The 18,439-nt window shown below is 38.6% G+C and overlaps 1 protein-coding gene across 4 annotated transcripts in view; it reads left to right on the forward strand.

The window, feature by feature from the left end:
- ATP2B1 (ATPase plasma membrane Ca2+ transporting 1) overlaps window positions 1–18,439 on the forward strand; it is a 592,658-nt gene that overhangs the window by 423,047 nt on the left and 151,172 nt on the right. For all 4 annotated transcript variants that reach the window (XM_079938566.1, XM_079938562.1, XM_079938563.1 and 1 more), the window contains 2 exons: window positions 4,443–4,568; window positions 8,092–8,143. The gene's annotated coding sequence lies outside the window, so the exon portion shown is untranslated. The remainder of the gene's footprint in view (window positions 1–4,442; window positions 4,569–8,091; window positions 8,144–18,439) is intronic.

Consider the following 18,439-nt stretch of genomic DNA (forward strand, 5'->3'; position numbering starts at 1 on the left):
TATGGGACCTCTATTAAATCTAGGCCTTAAGTTTTCACTATTTCCTAATTTGGGTCAAGGTCTTGTGTCTAATAAAGTCCATAATAGGTTTGACAGCATTCCAGATATCCTTTATTCTTCTTGATTTAACTTTCTACTTCTTTATTTAACATTCTACTTCTTTGTCAGCGCCTCATAGGTGAGTATTCTGCCTAAGTTGCCAACTTCAAGGCAGCTGTCAACTCTGTATTGTGCCTGGTACCAAGATCTTAAAACTCTCTAATCAGCCTGTCACACTTTTAAAACTAAAGCATTGGTGGCATGATCAAAGGCTGGGACTCCATTGAGAACTTCACCTAGGATTTTAATCTGACTCTCTGTACATGCTAGTTGCAAACATAAAAAACTTATGAGTCTATAGGGAGTCCTTATGTAAAAAATTATATCATGCAGAGGAAAGGGTCATGGAAGTGACTAAATCATCAGAGGAAAGATGAATCCATTTATACTTTCACTTCTCCAATTGTTGGACAGTCAAAGGAATTTAGATTCCCATTACCAGTTCAAATAAGGACCTATGCTATTAGAATAGTAGGAACTTGAATGTCTACTTCATAATGCAAGACTAATGGAAGTACACCATGTTATTATGAATGCTTCAGTGAATTTTTAATAGTGTCTAATATTCATTCCTTTGTGTCCCTCCAGTAAAATAAACCCTAATACTAAGAATGAGTATGCTATAATTGCATGTGTTTTTGTTAGTGTATCAAAAATACCAACTAATATTACTTTAATCTAAATTCTATGAGTTTATTGTGGTTACCATTGTTCTAAAACTTTGGCAGTTACAAGGCAGAAAAAACAAAGATATTTTAAGTGAGTATAGGTATTTACAAAGCATTTTCAATGAAAACATTTTATTTGTCATACATAATAATCCTGTGTGCTAGTTTGAATAGAGCCAATATTATCATCCTTGTTTTAGGGTATAAAAATCAGAATGAACCAACCAAGCAAAAAATTAAATAAATAAATAATTTGCCCAGAGTCTTTGGCTAGTAAGTTGCAGAGCTGAGACCCAAACCTTGGTCTTCTATCTCAAAAAAACCCACATATTTTCCGCTTTTAAATGGCCTAGAGACTCACTGCTGTGGCAAAGTTTCATAGAAATGTTGCCTTAAAACCGCTTGAAACGAGGCAGACAGTAAATAAGACATAGTTGTCCAAATGAAAAGACAATGGACATTCATCAAGTTAGAGAGTAAGAAAATCCTTATGGCCATGTTTGGTGGGAAAGGAAAAGCTTCCTAGAAGAGTTAGAACTTTATATGTTCCAATGTTGGACCTTCATGTATGTTTTCCTAAAATGTGTAGAGGCAGATGAGGAAAAGCCTGATTGTACCTTTGATCAACAGGTAAAATACTAGAATTAGGTAACTGCATGGGAGCAGTGAGATACTGACCAGTCCAGCATGCCATGGGGGTGGGAGGTTCACACTGGAGAGTAGCAGGTGATGGTAATAGGCAAAGCAGACTAAAAGGTAGAGAGCTTTATGTCAGGCAGAAAATTTGGCCTGGATTCAGCAAACCACACGGAGCTGCACTAAAGGAAAAGATAACCCAGCAGCATGGTGTGAGATGAATTAGAAGGGCCATCAAAATAATGTAGGCCTGGTAAAGCCTTATATCAGGAATAGCACTGAGTCATTAAGAAAGAAACCAAAGACGGTTTTATGGTGGCCAATATGTGTTAAATGCAAAGAGCAAAGGACAGAGGCAATCCCAAGAATTAGAGTTAGCTGCATGTTGATGGTGCCAGTGAATAAATAGGAAAGCTAGTTTGTAGTTTGAGTATATTTGAAGGTAGCAGGGAGTGCAGTGGATAATGTTTGTAAAATGGCTTCCACTTGACTGAAAACAGCTATGTCCTAATTCAAGGTAGTTTCTTTAAATTGAAGACAAAGGAATGACTGAGGTGATCAGTTCGAATCTTTTACAAAACATCTTACTCTCCACTATATCCTTAAGATACAACCCTGGGGCATATTTTGAAAGTTTTAAAATTTCCAAATGGCATTGGTTTGGAGGTTATTGGAAAAAGACCAAGAATCCAGTTGCCGTGGATGGAACTCTATTTCTAAAGATCCTTTACAAAGGAAAGAAGGAAAGAAACTCGGATATCAGGGACCTAATATGCACAGGCATTATGTGTGGGGAGCGTCTGCATTTATCTTCCTTGCACAGCTCTGGGAAGCCCCTGTTATAATCACCATCAATAGAGATGTTAATGGTGGTGTGGAAATGGAGCCTCAAAGAGGCTGGGTAAGGTCATAGTGTGATGGCAGAGTGTGGATTCACCGCTGGGTCTTCTGCTTTAAATTTGGTGTGCAGCAAAAGGGTATGGTTCTTCTCTAAGTACATCATGGAAAAAAAAAGGATCTGCTATAGAGTGTCCTGATAAAAGAGAAAAGGAGAGGAAAAGGGACAAGATAAGATAGGAAAGGACACCACTATCTTTAAAGAGTAACAACATAACAGAAAATAGGAATAACATTAAGATGAAATAATACGATATAAGCTGGATAAATATATGCTAAAAAGATATAAAGGAAAGATACAGCCAAGAGTGCATAACATTGTTTTTTTTAATATATCATGTGTTAACACAGAGTCCAAAACTTCTCTCATATTCTGTGATAACATTAGGAGTACTCTCTGAGATTAAAAAAAAAAAAAAGATTGTGATAAGATATTTTAAATCTGCAAATTTAGTATTTTCCATATTATTTAGAAATTAGGTGTGATGTTTTTCCATCCAAGAGTGTCAGGTGCTGTATTTTCCCTTTCTACCTCAGTAGACATGCTGTTCTTCAGCATCTGTCTCAGTACAGAACGATCATCAACTCACAGCTTAGTCATGAAGTTCAGGAAGTGAAACCCAGGGAATTGTCCACATAAATGAACATGTTTAACCTGTGCAGTATAACAGAAAACAAAATGTTTCTTTCTAATGGATGAATCATAACGTAATAGGGACCTTCCCACAAAAGAGCTTGACTCTTTTTAAACATGCGATTTTAAAACCATTTAATAAGCACAAAAGATTTCCATTAATGTTGGATTTAGAAGTAACTCATAGTCAAGTCCTTCACTGGAATTTGACTCTGCATTTCAGTGGTTCTCAACCTTGGCCATGCATCAGAATCACCTGTAAAGCTTTATAAAAACACGTGCTGAGTCAGGACCTCTGAAGGTGCAGCCTGGGCTTCTTTGTCTGAAAGAAATCTCCACAGATGACTCAAATGCGCCAGCAAGATTGAGATTTTTGATATAAGCAATACATAAATAGTTCTTCAGTCACCTTTCTCTGAGAGGAATTAGTTAGGATATTGCCATGCAAACTTAAAAACAAATGTGTTCCCTGATAAGGAGACTGACCACTTCTCAAAAGAGTTACCTCAATTCCACGGAACAGCTGTACTTCCACAATCTGTACCCCTGCAGGCTATCCCACTTTCAGCAGCTGCGATAAATTCCAAGCATACTTCCAATGCAAACCAACCCAACCTTTGAATCTAAATCCCCCCAAGTCTCTCCTAAAGTTTAACTGTAACTGTTCACTTTGGTTCAACTTTCCATTTGCCTGTATTAGTCAGCTAGAATGGTTTAGAGATTTATAGATAGAAAAGCTCACGTATGATCCATATTTTATTGTAATCAAATGTTAACTGGGTTGCTCATGCTACCAAGTATTTGCCTACTATGGACATTTGAAAATAATTATTGTCAATGAATCTTTGCTTTCTTTTTTTTCTGTGAAAAGTGATACTTGAACTTAATAAATATTTATTGGGCCTCTACTATTGATGGACACTGTGATATGCACTGGGGATACAATAATGCCCTTAATTTGATCATATTTTAATTGGAAAGCATTCACTTGACAAATATTTATTGAATGGAAGCAAAGATGCATAAGGTGTAATCTTTGCATTCTGGGATATCACAGCATACGTGAAGAGGCAGATTTATAAACAGAACTTCCTCTTCAATTTGGTAAGTGTCATGACAAAAGTATTAGAGGTACCATGTGATCACAAAGGAAAAGCAGTCTACAATGGGGAATGTCAGTACAAGCTTTTCAGAGAAAGTGGCATCTAAAGTGGAAGAATGAATGGAATTTTCCAGACAGAGAAAAAGAGAAAGAGTATTCCAAACAGAAATAGTGTGTCCAAGTCTCAGAAATAAGAAAAGCATGGCGCTCTCATAGAAGAATGAGAACTTCATGCAATATTTACCACAGACTCACCAACTCTTTCTCTGTTGCCATCATTGTCATCATTCTTGATAAATTCAACAGACCTGTAGATAACCATCCAATTGCCTGGCCTCTAGACTCTTTACTTCCAGTCATCATACAGAAAGGTGAAATGATGGAGAATTTGCTTTCTCTGCCACAGTGTCTTTGAGCTAGGACATCAGTCTTCTCCTGCCTTTGGACTTGAACTGGAACTATACCACAGTGTCTCCTGGGTCTCCAGCTTACTGACTGCAGGTCTTGGGAACCTCTTAGCCTCCATAACAATGTAAGCCAATTTCTTATAATATGCATGTATACATGTGTGTGTTCATGCATGAGTGTGTGTGTTGTGTGTGTTGTGTGTCTTATGAGTTCTGTTTTTCTATAGGACCCAGACTAATACAGTAAGCATCAATAAACAAAATGGATAAATGAATGATGGTATGTGTAGCTAAAATATGTCAGGGGAATAAGGGTATGAAGCTAAGAGACATCAATAATAATAACAACACAAATGTGTTATGCCTTATTTATACGCAAGATACTCTGTCAAACACTTTATTTATTTATTTATTCATTCATTCATTCATTCATTTAGTTTTGGCTGTGTTGGGTCTTCGTTGCTGCGCACGGGCTTTCTCTACCTGCGGCAAGTGGGAGCTACTCTTCCTTGCAGTGCGTGGGCTTCTCATCGCGGTAACTTCTCTTGTTGCAGAGCATGGACTCTAGGTGCGCGGGCTTCAGTAGTTGCAGCATGCAGGCTCAGTAGTTGTGGCTCATGGGCTCAGTAGTTGTGGCGCACAGGCTTAGTTGCTCTGCGGCATGTGGGATCCCCCTGGAGCAGGGATCGAACCCATGTCCCCTACACTGGCAGGTGGATTCTTAACCACCGCGCCAGCAGGGAAGTCCCTGTCAAATGCTTTAAATGGTCCATGTTGTTTAATCTTCATAACACTATCAGATGTGTACTTTTATCATCTCCATTTTATAGAGAAAGTCACTGAAGCTCAGAGAGATGAGGTAAATTTCTAAGGTCATATCATTAAAAATGTTTTGTTTTAATTCATTTCCAAAATAGAAATACTTTTCTTCATTATTTCGGTTCTTTCAATCAACTAGTCAAGCAACAAGGATATACTGAGCCTGCTATTATAAGCTGTAGGTGATTTTTTCTCAGGAAATGAAGCCACTGACGGTGAGCACAGGCATCTTCCTGTCTTCAAGAAACATCAGGTCAAAAATACTCCAAACTCATGATGCCTCTGGACAACCTTCCATTTTTCAGTTCTGTAACTAGCTATTTGCAATAGAAAAAAGTAATTATAAGAGCAAAATAACTACTAATTACAAGCAGCTGTAAATAAGAAAAACTGAGTTCAACGAAGCATTCTAAACCATGTGTTCCATTTCAGAAATGTGCTATCCAGGTCATTAGTAACGTGGGAATTATTTTTTACTCTAAAGACTAAAAAGTCTGTCCCTGGTAGACTTAATTAAAAAAATAAAAACTAAAAAGAAAAAAGGAAAAAAGAAACACCTTTTTCCCCCCTCACACAGCCATCTAGATCAGGAATTGGCAAACTTTCCCTGTAAAAGGCCACATAGTAAATATTTTAGGGTTTGTGGGCCGTATAGTCTCTGTCACAACCGTTCAACTCTGCGGTTGCAACGTGAAAAGAGCCATAAACAGTAAGTAAATGAATGGATGTACTGTGTTCCAATCAAACTGTATTTCAAAAAATAGTTAGATGGATTTGGCCTGAGGGTAGTAGTTTGCCCAATCTCTGGTCTAGAACCTTGGGTACCATACTCCCAGATTAGAAAACATAAGCAGTCTACTCACTCTGATGAAAATTACTTATTGATGAGGTCTAACCCAGTGAATACAAGTACATGTCCTGAAGAGTAGGTTGAGAATGGGTAGAAACTAGCAGTAGTTACAAGATTGTGTCTCTACTTGAGTCTGTCCTAAATAAACAACTAATAAAGAACCTGTGTCCTTGGGCTTCCCTGGTGGCGCAGTGGTTGAGAGTCCGCCTGCCGATGCAGGGGATACGGGTTCGTGCCCTGGTCCGGGAAGATCCCACATGCCGCAGAGCGGCTGGGCCCGTGAGCCATGGCTGCCGAGCCTGCGCGTCCGGAGCCTGTGCTCCGCAACGGGAGAGGCCACAGCAGTGAGAGGCCCGCGTAACGCAAAAAACAAACAAACAAACAAACAAACAAACAAAAAGAACCTGTGTCCTTAAAGAATCAGAGCCATTACCACTTTAAGATACGACTCTACCATGTTACTCAATATCATCTTTCATCAGCAGGTTCTTAAACATTATTGGTTCCTTCACATAAATTCCATTTTACTACAGATATTTACCTATCGTAGACAAAGCAGATTTGTTATTTTCCCTGTGATTTGGTAACTTGTAAACTTGTGAACTGAGGCATAGAAATGAATTAGGTAAAACCACTTGCAAGTTAATTTTTAGGTTATTTCTAAATGGTACCACAGATTTCAAAGGTAAAGACCTAGACATCAGAAAATCTGCATTGGCAGGTTTTGACCTTTTCTTGGTTTTGAATTTTAAAAGATTACAAGAGAATGTTTTTTAAAGTTATAATCAAAACATCTGAGTCACAAGCCCGTTAATATTTAGATCATAATAAAATATTAAATCTTTCCATTTAAAACAATCCATTTTTCACCATCAAAAAAAGTCATGTGGGCTTCCCTGGTGGCGCAGTGGTTGAGAGTCCGCCTGCCGATGCAGGATGCAGGGTACACGGGTTCGTGCCCAGGTCCGGGAAGATCACACATGCCGCGGAAAGGCTGGGCCCGTGAGCCGTGGCCGCTGAGCCTGCGCGTCCGGAGCCTGTGCTCCGCAACTGGAGAGGCCACAACAGTGAGAGGCCCGCGTACCGCAAAAAAAAGAAAGAAAAAGTCATGTAACTAAAACTCATTGTTTTAATTCCCCTTAAAATTGCATTTACATTAGTAAACAACACATTTTTTTTACTTTACACATTTTTTTATAGATTTATAAAATCTATAGTATTTTGTTAACACGTTAGGTTGAAAATGAGATCTTGTTAACACATTATACTGGAATTTTATTGTTATAGGGATTGAAAGAACCTTCAAAAGCTATCTGGTTTAGGCCTTAACTTTCAGTATAGAGTCATTAAACTTTAATTTCCAAAGTGAATTCCACAGAATGCAAGTGCCACCATTTCTTTAAACACACATTTTGTGTTGTTTTGTTTTATTCAATAAGAAGGATAATTTCTAAATTCAACAAAGTTTAGGAAACTCTTGCTTAATCTTAAACAGGATTCAAAGCTGATCTTCAGGCAATCTTTCTTCTGAAATATAATTTACTGTATTTGTCCGAATTTCTAGCCTCAGAAGTTTTATGTAAGGCTTGGATTAACATCTGGAAGAAAATAGCATTCCTTGTTTGGCAGGGTAGGGCCAAGGATGTCCTGGGGGCAGAACAAAAGTATCCTTCAGCTCTTTCTTTCCAACCTACTGAAAGAGACTGACAAGCAGGTTGGTGCACTGCCCGCACAGCAGGCCTTCTCCAGTCCATGTGCCTGAGCTTCATCCATCCCTAGCTCTGGTTCAGCGTTGAATTCTAAATCCTATCAGTCAGCAAAATTATGTTTACCAATTTAAAACGATGCCATATGCTATAGTATTGTTATTATTATTTTGAGTTGTAAATTAGGAGAGAATTGCTAGAGCCTGTGGAAGTTTTTAAGTAAAGTACATTGAGGCAAAAAAAAAAGTTTTTAATCTTTATTTTAAATTACAGAGTAGATCGTGACAATTATCTTTGAACAACCCAAGGGCTGTTTGTGGAACAGGTGAGCACATTAGAGAAAATTCATTTGTTTTTCTTGTCATAGTAACTTAATGTTTTGAGAGTTAAATATATATTTTTCTCAAATGTTGTTTCACTCTTTTTCATACTTCATAAGCATGACTTCTGAACATAACAACACTTGTCAGTTGATTATCAGCAAGTGCTTACATGAAACCACAGTAAAAATGTGGTTGGAAACTACCAAGAAAAAAAATGAAAGAAAAAAGAAAGTTTATTATTTTTCAGCTTTATAGGAGAAAGGGTGTGGTTAACAAAATAGTTTATTTTAAAATAACAAAAGTACTGTTGAGACAACTAAGTCCATCAGTGGTTGTTTGAGAATATATTGTAATACATTTTTTAAATCTTCTAAAATCAGGTATTTTATTATAAGAAGAGTTGAACATCATATGCCATAATTTAAAATTGCCTTATAATTTCTAAAGCCCTCTTTTTATGTAGAAGGGCAGGAGGGACAGATCAACTAGAAGAAAAATGTAGAGACTGGTCAATTGGAAGAGGTAAATTGAAAAAATAGAAAAATCAGAAAGAAATTTTAAGAGTTTAAAAAGAAAAAGTCATCTAGAGAGAGAAGAAAAGAATAAAAAATAAGAAGGAAGAAAAAGAAGGTGAAGAGGACAGAACACAATAGTAAAGGGGTTAAAAATAGATTTATATCTAATATAATATGCCTTAATCCTTTTTCCTTCCCCCCCAAAAAAACTATTTTGAAGGAAAAGATGGCTAAATTATATAAAACACAAACTGTAACCACCCAAGAATTATAGAACTGAAACTTTTCTGTCACCAAGTAGCCCTTTTGCTTCACAATAATATGCCCTGCCTGGCATTTCTGAAACAGAGATCACCCTATCTGCTATCTGATCTGCTCTCCCATGGCTCACTTCCTGCTCCTTCCCTCAGTGCATGGCCCAGGTCCATAGAGGAATATACTAACACAGTGGTCTCAGTACTGGAAGTAAAGCTTTAGGAGAAGAGTGCTGGTCTATAGGTAGCATAGAAAGATCATGGGAATTTTGTAACTACCAGTGTAGTAAGTGATTTAGGCAAGTATCATCAATGGATGCTAAAACCTTTGTCTCAAAGCATTAGTCCACAGCTGACTTATTAATTAAAAAGGGGAAAGTTTATCTTTACAAAGGAGAAATCTGGCAGTCACCATCTTAATCGAGTAACCAAACTAAACACCACCAACAGGGGAGCAACCTGACATTCACCTCTGTACTATTCCTGCCCAAAGCATTTTAACCTAAAGCGAACTGCAAGGAAACAATCAAACAAATACAGAACTTAGGACACTCTGCATGACAAGTGACCTGACTTTTCACAAAAGGTAATAGCATGAAAGACAAAAACTGGGGAAACTGTTCTGTGAAAAAATATAAAAGATAGACTACTCAAATGTTATGCATGATCCTAGATTGGTTCCTAGATAGAAAAAAAAAATAGAGCTATGAAAAATGGGGGACAGTTATAGAAATGTAAATACAGATGATATATTAGGTGATGTCTTGAATCATTATTATTAGATCATTATTATTAGTTTTTTTAGGTGTGAAAAGATTTATTATGTAGGAGAATGTCCTTATTCTTAAGAGATGCAGGTTAAATGTACTTGGATGTGACAGGTTGTCTGCAACTTACTTTCAAATAGGTCACCAAAAAACAGTGTGTGTGTAAAGACATAAATGTGGCAAAATATCAATTGGTGAACAGGTGTTTGTTGTACTATTATAAAATGTTCACAGGTTTAAAGCATTCTAAAGAAAAAGTTGGACAGCAGGTGGTATTGGGAAATTGTTGACCTTGAAGTCAGAGGACCTAGAACCTCAAACTGGTGTTTCTATCTCGGGCAAGCCACTCTAGCCCTCTGAGCATGAAAAGGATTTCCTCACTGATCCTCCCATAAGATTGCTCTAAAGATGTATCATGTATGTGAAGGGGTGTTTGTAAACTATAAATCACTCAAGGGTTGTTAACCTGGAGTCCAAAGATAGAAGACAGGGTGCCATGAATTTGGATGGGGGAAAAGTTACACCTTTGCATTCGGTAGCCTCTAAGTGAAATTTAACATTTCCTCCAATTATACACCTAGGCATGAGTTACATGTCATGTGTCAAGTACATAGTAAGAGCTCCATAAATGTTAGCTCTCTTATCACTACAGTTAACCGTTTCAAACTGCACGAATGAGGTTCATGAAAAGCGTGAGTCAGTCATGGAGTTCTTACAATCCTGCATCCTCTTTTTTCTTCCACATCTAAAAGGACTCTCCTACTCTGAGCTAATACCATGTGACAGATGCTATATCACTGACTCATGCTTTGCATGGCCCTCACTCGTGCAACTTTTAAAAAATGAATTGCACTGATAACAGAGCTAACTCAATGCATTCAAAACTAACTCCTGGTCTCCCCCTCAAACTCCCCCCTCCCCTCCAAAAACAAAAAACAAACAAAAAAAAACTGCTCACTTAGAGCATCTCCCATATTGGCATGCCATCTATCCAGGTACTCAGGTCAAAAATATTGGAGTCATCCTTGACTCTTCTCCACTCACTTCTACTTTTTCGGAGAATTCTGTTGGCTCTAACTTTAAAATAAATTTTAAAATCTAACCACTTCCTTCCACCTCCAGTGCTACTCCTCTGGTTCAAACCACCAGCATCTCTCACCCAGAGATGAATTCAACACTCTGCTGATGGGTCTCATACTTCTTCTCATGCCTCCTATGTTATCTATGTAGAGTTCTCCTTTACACTGTGTCATATCATGGCATTCCTCTCCTGACAAACTTGCAATGGTTCCCATTTCTCTCTGAGTAAAAAACCAAACTCCTTCAAGTGATCTCAAGAATCTGTATGATCTGACCTCCCCTTATGTCCATGACCACAACTCCTACTACTCTTCCCCTACTCCTGCCCACTCACTTTGACCCAGCCACACTGGCCCCCTTGTGGTCCCTTCAACATGCCAGGCATGCTCCCACCTTCAAACTGTTGCACTGGCTGTTCCCAAGATATTCATGTGGTTAATTCCATCATCTCCCTGTCTCTGCTCAAGTCACCTCCTTAGAAAAGCCTAGGCTGACAATCCAGTGTAAAATAGCAACCCACCTCAGGATGCCTAATCTCTCCTTACTCTGTTCTTTTTGTGCCTATAGTACTTATCACCTTCCAACATAGGAGTAATTTAACTATACATGGTCTATCTCTCCCTGCTAGATTATAAGCTCCATAGAGGCAAAGATCTTTTTTTGTTCACTCATATATTTTTCAAAGTCATGTGGTCATTACACAAATAACAGATGTTGGTGAAGATGTGGAGGAAAGGGAAACTTGGGGCTTCCCTGGGGGTGCAGTGGTTAAGAATCCACCTGCCAATGCAGGGGACACGGGTTCGATCCCTGGTCCAGGAAGATCCCACATGCCACGGAGCAACTAAGCCCGCATGCCACAACTACTGAGCCCACGTGCCACAGCTACTGAAGTGCGTGTTCCTATAGCCTGTGCTCTGCAGCAAGAGGAGACACCAAAATGAGAAGCCCGTGCGCCACAACGAAGAGTAACCCCTGCTCGCCACAACTAGAGAAAGCCTGTGCACAGCAACGAAGACCCAACACAGCCGAAAATAAATAAATAAAATAAATAAATATTTTTAAAAATTAATAAAAGGGCTTCCCTGGTGGCGCAGTGGTTGAGAATCTGCTTGCCAGTGCAGGGGACACGGGTTTGAGCCCTGGTCTGAGAAGATCCCACATGCCATGGAGCAGCTGGGCCCGTGAGCCACAGCTACTGAGCCTGCGCGTCTGGAGCCTGTGCTCCGCAACAAGAGAAGCCATGACAGTGAGAGGTCCGCGCACCGCGATGAGGAGTGGCCCCCACTCGCTGCAACTAGAGAAAGCCCTCGCACAGAAACAAAGACCCAACACACCCAAAAATAAATTACAACAAAAAAAAAAAATTAAAAAAAAAAAAGAAAAGGGGAACTTCGTACACGGTTGGTGAGAACGTAAATTGGTGCAGCCACTATGGAAAACAGAATGGAGGTTCCTCAAAAAACTGAAAATAGAACTACCATATGACCCAGAAATTCCACTCCTGGGTATATATCTGAAAAAAACAAAAACACTAATTCAAAAAGGTACATGCACCCCAATGTTCATAACAGCATTATTTATAATTGCCAAGACATGGAAGCAACCTAAGTGTCCATCAACAGATGAACGGATAAAGAAGATGTGGTGTATATATGCAATGGAATATTACTCAGCCAATAAAAATGAAATTTTGTCATTTGCAGCAACATGGATGGGCTTGAAGGGTATTATGCTAAGTGAATTAAGTGAGACAGAGAAAGACAAATACTGTATGATATCACTTATATGTGGAACCTAAAAAGTAAAACAAAGTAGTGCATATAACAAAAAAGAAACAGACTCACCGACATAGAGAACAAACTAGAGGTTACCAATGAGGAAAGCAAAGGGGGGAGACACAAGGTAGAAGTAGGGGATTAAGAGGTACAAACCACTATGTATAAAATAAATAAGCCACAAGGATATATTGTACAACATACGGAATATAGCCAATATTTTATAATAACTATAAATGGAATATAACCTTTAAAAATTGTGATCACTATGTTGTACACCTGAAACTTAAATAATATTGTACATCATTTATACCTCAATAAGAAAATTATGTGTTCATTTATTTATTTTTTGTTGGGTTGTTTGTTCAGTTTCTTACTGTGGTAAATTCCATATAATATTTACCACCTTAACCATTTTTTAATGTACAGTTCCATTATATTAAGTACATTCATATCGTTGTGCAGCCATTGGCACTGCCACCATCTCCAGAACTCTTTTCATCTTGCAAAACTGAAGCTTTGTGCCCATTAAACAATAACTCCCCATTTCTGTTTGCTCATGCTTTATAAGCACCTGCCACAGAGGTACTTAATAAATTTTTGTTGACTTAATGAATGAATGCCTGTCACAAAACTTCAGATGTCATCTCCATGGGGAATATTTGTAAATTTATAACTCAAATAGGTTCTATTTCAGATTCCCACAGTTGCGTCTAAATTATGCTCTTCTCTGTACACTAACTGTTTGGGCTATGCCTCTTGCATCTTTGTAGTCTCCGGTATCATTATCATATTATCTTAAACATAGCAAATTTTTATTAAAAGTCTAATAAGTGAATAAACGACTGAATACCAGAGTCATAAGTGTTGGGCCTCCCCCTACCTCAAAGTCCAACCGCACGCCTTTTAGCACCTCCTACACGGTCCCAAGTGTGCCAGCGTGGGTTAAAGCTGAGATGTTCTCAATAAGAAGCAAATAGTCCACAAGTTAGAAAACACACAGCTCTATTTTTTAATATCATAAAAACCAAGGTTTACTGTGACGTATTGATGGCCTTACTTTAAGATGCCAGTGCTTTAAGGGCCAGCAGATGAGAAAAGATGGAAAGCAAGGAAGAATTAAGTCAGTGTATTTACATTGAGAATTGAGAATAATAAAAAAACAAAAATAACAGGCTTCCAGGAGTTCTAACTGCTCAAGAATCTACCAGACCTCTTGAGAGAAAAATTGAGATGGAAAGCCTAGGAAGCCATAATTGATGCTCTCTCACCCAAAAAGAAAAGGGAAGATGAACCACCCCACCTAAAGTAGGAAAGAGGTCAAGATGTTTAGAATTCATCCCATGATACCTGTGAGGAAGAGAACGTTTTAGGAAGACATAAGATTACATCACTCAGATTTACTCCCTCCCAGGCCCTAGGAAATGCTCCAGATTCTTTGGCGGAAGTGCCTGTAAATAAGAGTCAGGCTAACACTGGGATCGTAGAACAGAACTGTGAGCAGAGCAGTGGTGAGGAGGGATCCGCTACACACCTCTGAGAGAAAGGAAGGGGTGACAGCTGCAGTGAGCGGACAGGTGGATGGACCAGAGCCAGTAGCAGGTGGAGAATGAGAGTTGGCAACAGGATCGAATTCTTTTTTATTTTTTTATTTTTATTTGCGGTACGCGGGCCTCTCACTGTTGTGGCCTCTCCCGTTGCGGAGCACAGGCTCCGGACGCGCAGGCTCAGCGGCCATGGCTCACGGGCCCAGCCGCTCTGCGGCATGTGGGATCTTCCCGGACCGGGGCACGAACCCGTGTTCCCTGCATCGGCAGGCGGACTCTCAACCACCGCGCCACCAGGGAAGCCCAGGATCGAATTCTTAATGGCCACTGTGGAGAGGGCCTGAACAAGGAGATGTGGGGAGGGTGAGAGGTCCAGGGGCTTAAATAGGTGGAACCCTGGAAGCCCTTTTTTATCCCTCCTGCCCTACAGGGCTATTGTTCCAAGGAAAGCGGAAGCACAAGTAGATCAACTCAATTGAATTGTCTCTTCTTTGAATTGAAGTTTCAGCCATAAAATGGGTCATAGAAGGTCTGTGCGTCCTAACTTATAGATATTCTGTATTCTGAAATTTCACACTGTTGATTTTTTTCATCAAACTGTGGGTTAAACCTCTCCATACGATTAGAGCTAAAAAGTTGAAACTGACTTCTGATGGCTGTTGAACAAAGTGATACGGTCTCCTTCATGTCCCAGACCCTTGTTCCTCATCCAGTGCCTCTATTTTTAAAAGCTTCTTTGTGACTCCTAGATGAAAAGCTGTAGGATTTGGGGGGTAAAAGAGTAGGAGACTATGTGGTGATAGAAAAATGTATGGACTCTCATAATCTCCTTCAATTAGCCTCAGCCCAAGCTCACAAGCAGCACACGGAGACTTGGAACCTGCACACCATGAAAACACACATCAGAAAATTCATCCAGCGTCTCTTTCTTTCATCTACTTCAAATTGACACATCTTCTTACTTAGCATTTGGTGGTGCATCTTCTAATTACTTACCAATATCTCTAAGACACTTTCTTCTAATGTTTCTCCCTTAGTTCTGAGAAGAGTAGCTTACACTTGGGGGAAAACACGAACTAGGCCCATGGTGTCCTTCCAGGGAAGGAAATCAGATACCAGAGTAACATGAAGCAGAGAGGTACCTTATCATGTGTTGCAGGATGAAAAAAAATTGAAATTTGGTTTTACTCAGTAATTGAATTCCACATCACACTCCTTCCAGGGCCTTTAATGCTGAAGAATTCATCTTAATTTCTAAAGGCTGAAAGAAAGTTTTGAAAGAGGAGATTAGGGATGTTATTAAGAATTGGGTGGGATGGCAAAAGAACAAAAGGTAAAGGGTCCAAACCAACAATTTGGTAAAAATGTTTTCAAGAAGTGTATCTGCTTAGCCATTTGTTGAAATCTGCATTACTTACCATGTAAATGATGTTATGAATGATGGTGGGGGACAGTCACGATTAGTTGCCTTTCCAAGAGCCATTCTTTCTTCTTTTTGTTTAGAGAATCCTGGTTTTATGGCCAGCTTTAGGGAATTAATCATAGTCTACACCAGAGGAAGTCAAACGTTTTTCATAAAAAGCCAGGTAATAAATATTTTAGGCTTTGCAGATCATATGATCTATGTCACAACCCATCAGCTTTACCATTATAGCACAAAACGTGCATAGACAATATGTGTGGCTGTGTTCCAATAAAACTTTATTCACAAAAACAAGCATCGAGCTGGGTTTGGCCCAGGACCATACTTTATCAACCCCTGGTCTAAGGCAATCATAGCAACTCCAATCCTTTTTGCCAGTTATTGATCTAGTCATAGGTAAGTCACATACTTCTGCTGAGTATGAAGTAAGAGGAAGTCAGTTAAGAGGTTTCTGATAAAGCATTTCTTTCATGATAAAAGAGAGGGGGTATAAGAATAAAGTCTTTTGAACCCTTCCCTCTCTTTTTCCTTTGAACACTTGTTTGAGGACATGATGCTTGAAGCTGTGGCAGCCATCTTGTCCTCATGAGATTCTAAGTTGGAAAACAAAAGCCAACAGCTGAGAGTGGTGGAATGGCAGAATAGAAGGAGCTAAGAACCTCACTGAATCACTGCACTGCCATTTATCTCCAGATTTTTTGTCAAGAAAACAATAAATACCCTGATGATTAAGTCACTGTGGTTTTCTGTTACTTGCAGCTGAAAACCTTCCGAATTCATATATACACAGAAGCCCAAAATGTGAATGAAATAGTTTTAATGGTACCTTTAAATTCTTCTGAATATCTTGGGATATTTTCTGCCATAACATTGGAGCATGGGCTCATATAAAATGAAAATAAGTATTGATATTACTAAAAAAAGTACAAGATTGCCACTGTAGGAGGTGTGGAGTTTACACCAGTGCTACCCAATACTGCTATGGGAGGAGCCACTGTGCCTATAAAAGAGGTTATTTATGAAGTCATTTTAGGTCAGGTTTTCTTAACAAGGGAAAAGAGACTTTGGAGTGGATATGAATAAAGGCAGCTAACAATGACTGTCATATCAATACAATTACTGAAATTATTATTGACCATCTTGAATTGTCAAATAAAACTGAAATTACATGGTTTCTGTTCAAGAATGCAGGGAAGTCGACAAACTATTGTTAAAGTTTGTTGTGTAATTAAACCAAAGAGTTTTATGTTCTTCAGAAAGCTCAGCATAAATGGACCCATGTCCCCAGACCTTATATTCATTCAATAGATGTTTACTGAGAGGCTTATAGTATTTTTTTCCACGCTTTCTCTCTCTTTGTGACCTCTGAGTGTTTCCATATGCTATTTGCTCTGAATGGAATACTCTCCTTCCTTGTTCCACCTTCCCATTTCTCAATCTGGCTGACCCTAACTCATCTTTCAGGTCTCAGATTAAATGTAATTGCCTCAGGAAAACCTTTTTCTAACCCCATATAATTACATTATATTTTTTCATGGCTGTCATCCACCTATCATTATGTTTATTGTTCTCTACTGTAATTATTTCTTTTATTTTCCATCTTCCTCACTATATTATATGCTCCACAAGGTCTAAGATTATGTCTGTTTTGTACAACAGCATCTAGCAGACTGCCTGCCCCATGTTAATATATACTTGTTGACTAAATGAATTAGTGGAATGCCATGTACGCTGTGAAAAAAGAAAATTGAAGACAGACCTAACATAAATGATTAATACTATAAGGTGGCTAAGGCTACAAGGATGCTACAGGATATAGAACAGGTGAGTTTAACCCATGTCTTGAAAAATGTGTTCACTAGGTAGTGAAGATGGGTAAGAGCATTTCATGCAAAAGAGACAATAGTAGCAAAAGACTAATAAAATCCTGTATCAAGGTAATTGTAGTGGGAGAGGGTGATTGGAAATTCAGATATATTTTGAAAGTAGAATCAGCAAGATGTGTTGAGATTCGTTGTGAATGTTGAGGAAGCAGGTGTCCAAAATGACCTCCACATTTTTACCTGAGGCAACTACGGTGGTGATAACATCATTTATTAAGAAGAGATTAAAAGAGAAGTAAATGTTTGGGCAGCCAAGAAAGTTACGAGAAACAGAATTTTAGGGTTTGGGGAAACTTTGGGGTATAGATGATAAGAAATCAGAAGTTTGAAGTGGAAGACATATTTGAGGGTATCCATGGAGCATAGAAGATAGTTGAAAACAGGAGTCCAAATGAGAATAAGCTAAACTCATCTGCAAAAACATGGCATGATTATAAAGTAACAACTGCTTCTTCAAAACAAAACCAGCATCACTTAAACATCCCAAAGAATGATGCTTCTTTCAACCGAGTCACTGCAGGAGGCCCTGCATTCATGCTGTCTCTGCTGCTACTACTACTAAAAATATTTTCAACACTTTTTTTTGGAGGCATCCTTTAAAAAGTGAAAACGGTATTCTATTGAATATCCTCAGTGATGGCAAATCTTCATTGTTTAGGATAAATTTGGTGGGGGGAGGAAAAAAACTTCAGGGCTAAGTCTGATGAATAAGAGGAATGAATGATTATATTATATAAGATCATTGTGGTTCAAAAAAGAGGAATAGCAATAGCAAGAAATGTTCTTATATGACTTATAACTGAATCTTAAAGCAATTTTAAGTCAGTAAATATTTCTGCAGTGTGTATGGGCTAGGCACTGTGCTCTATGTGCACAGCAGCGAAAAGGAAGCTGCTGATGTGTTTTGAGCCATAGCATTTGAATAAGCATCATTTGAATAAATATTCAGTTGCCCCAGTTGACTCCTTTGAAAGGCATATTACTTTTTTTTTTTAACATCTTTATTGGGGTAAAATTGCTTTACAATGGTGTGTTAGTTTCTGCTTTATAA

Source organism: Stenella coeruleoalba (genome assembly GCF_951394435.1).
Source record: "Stenella coeruleoalba genome assembly, chromosome: 11".
Taxonomy (NCBI): Eukaryota; Metazoa; Chordata; class Mammalia; order Artiodactyla; family Delphinidae; genus Stenella; species Stenella coeruleoalba.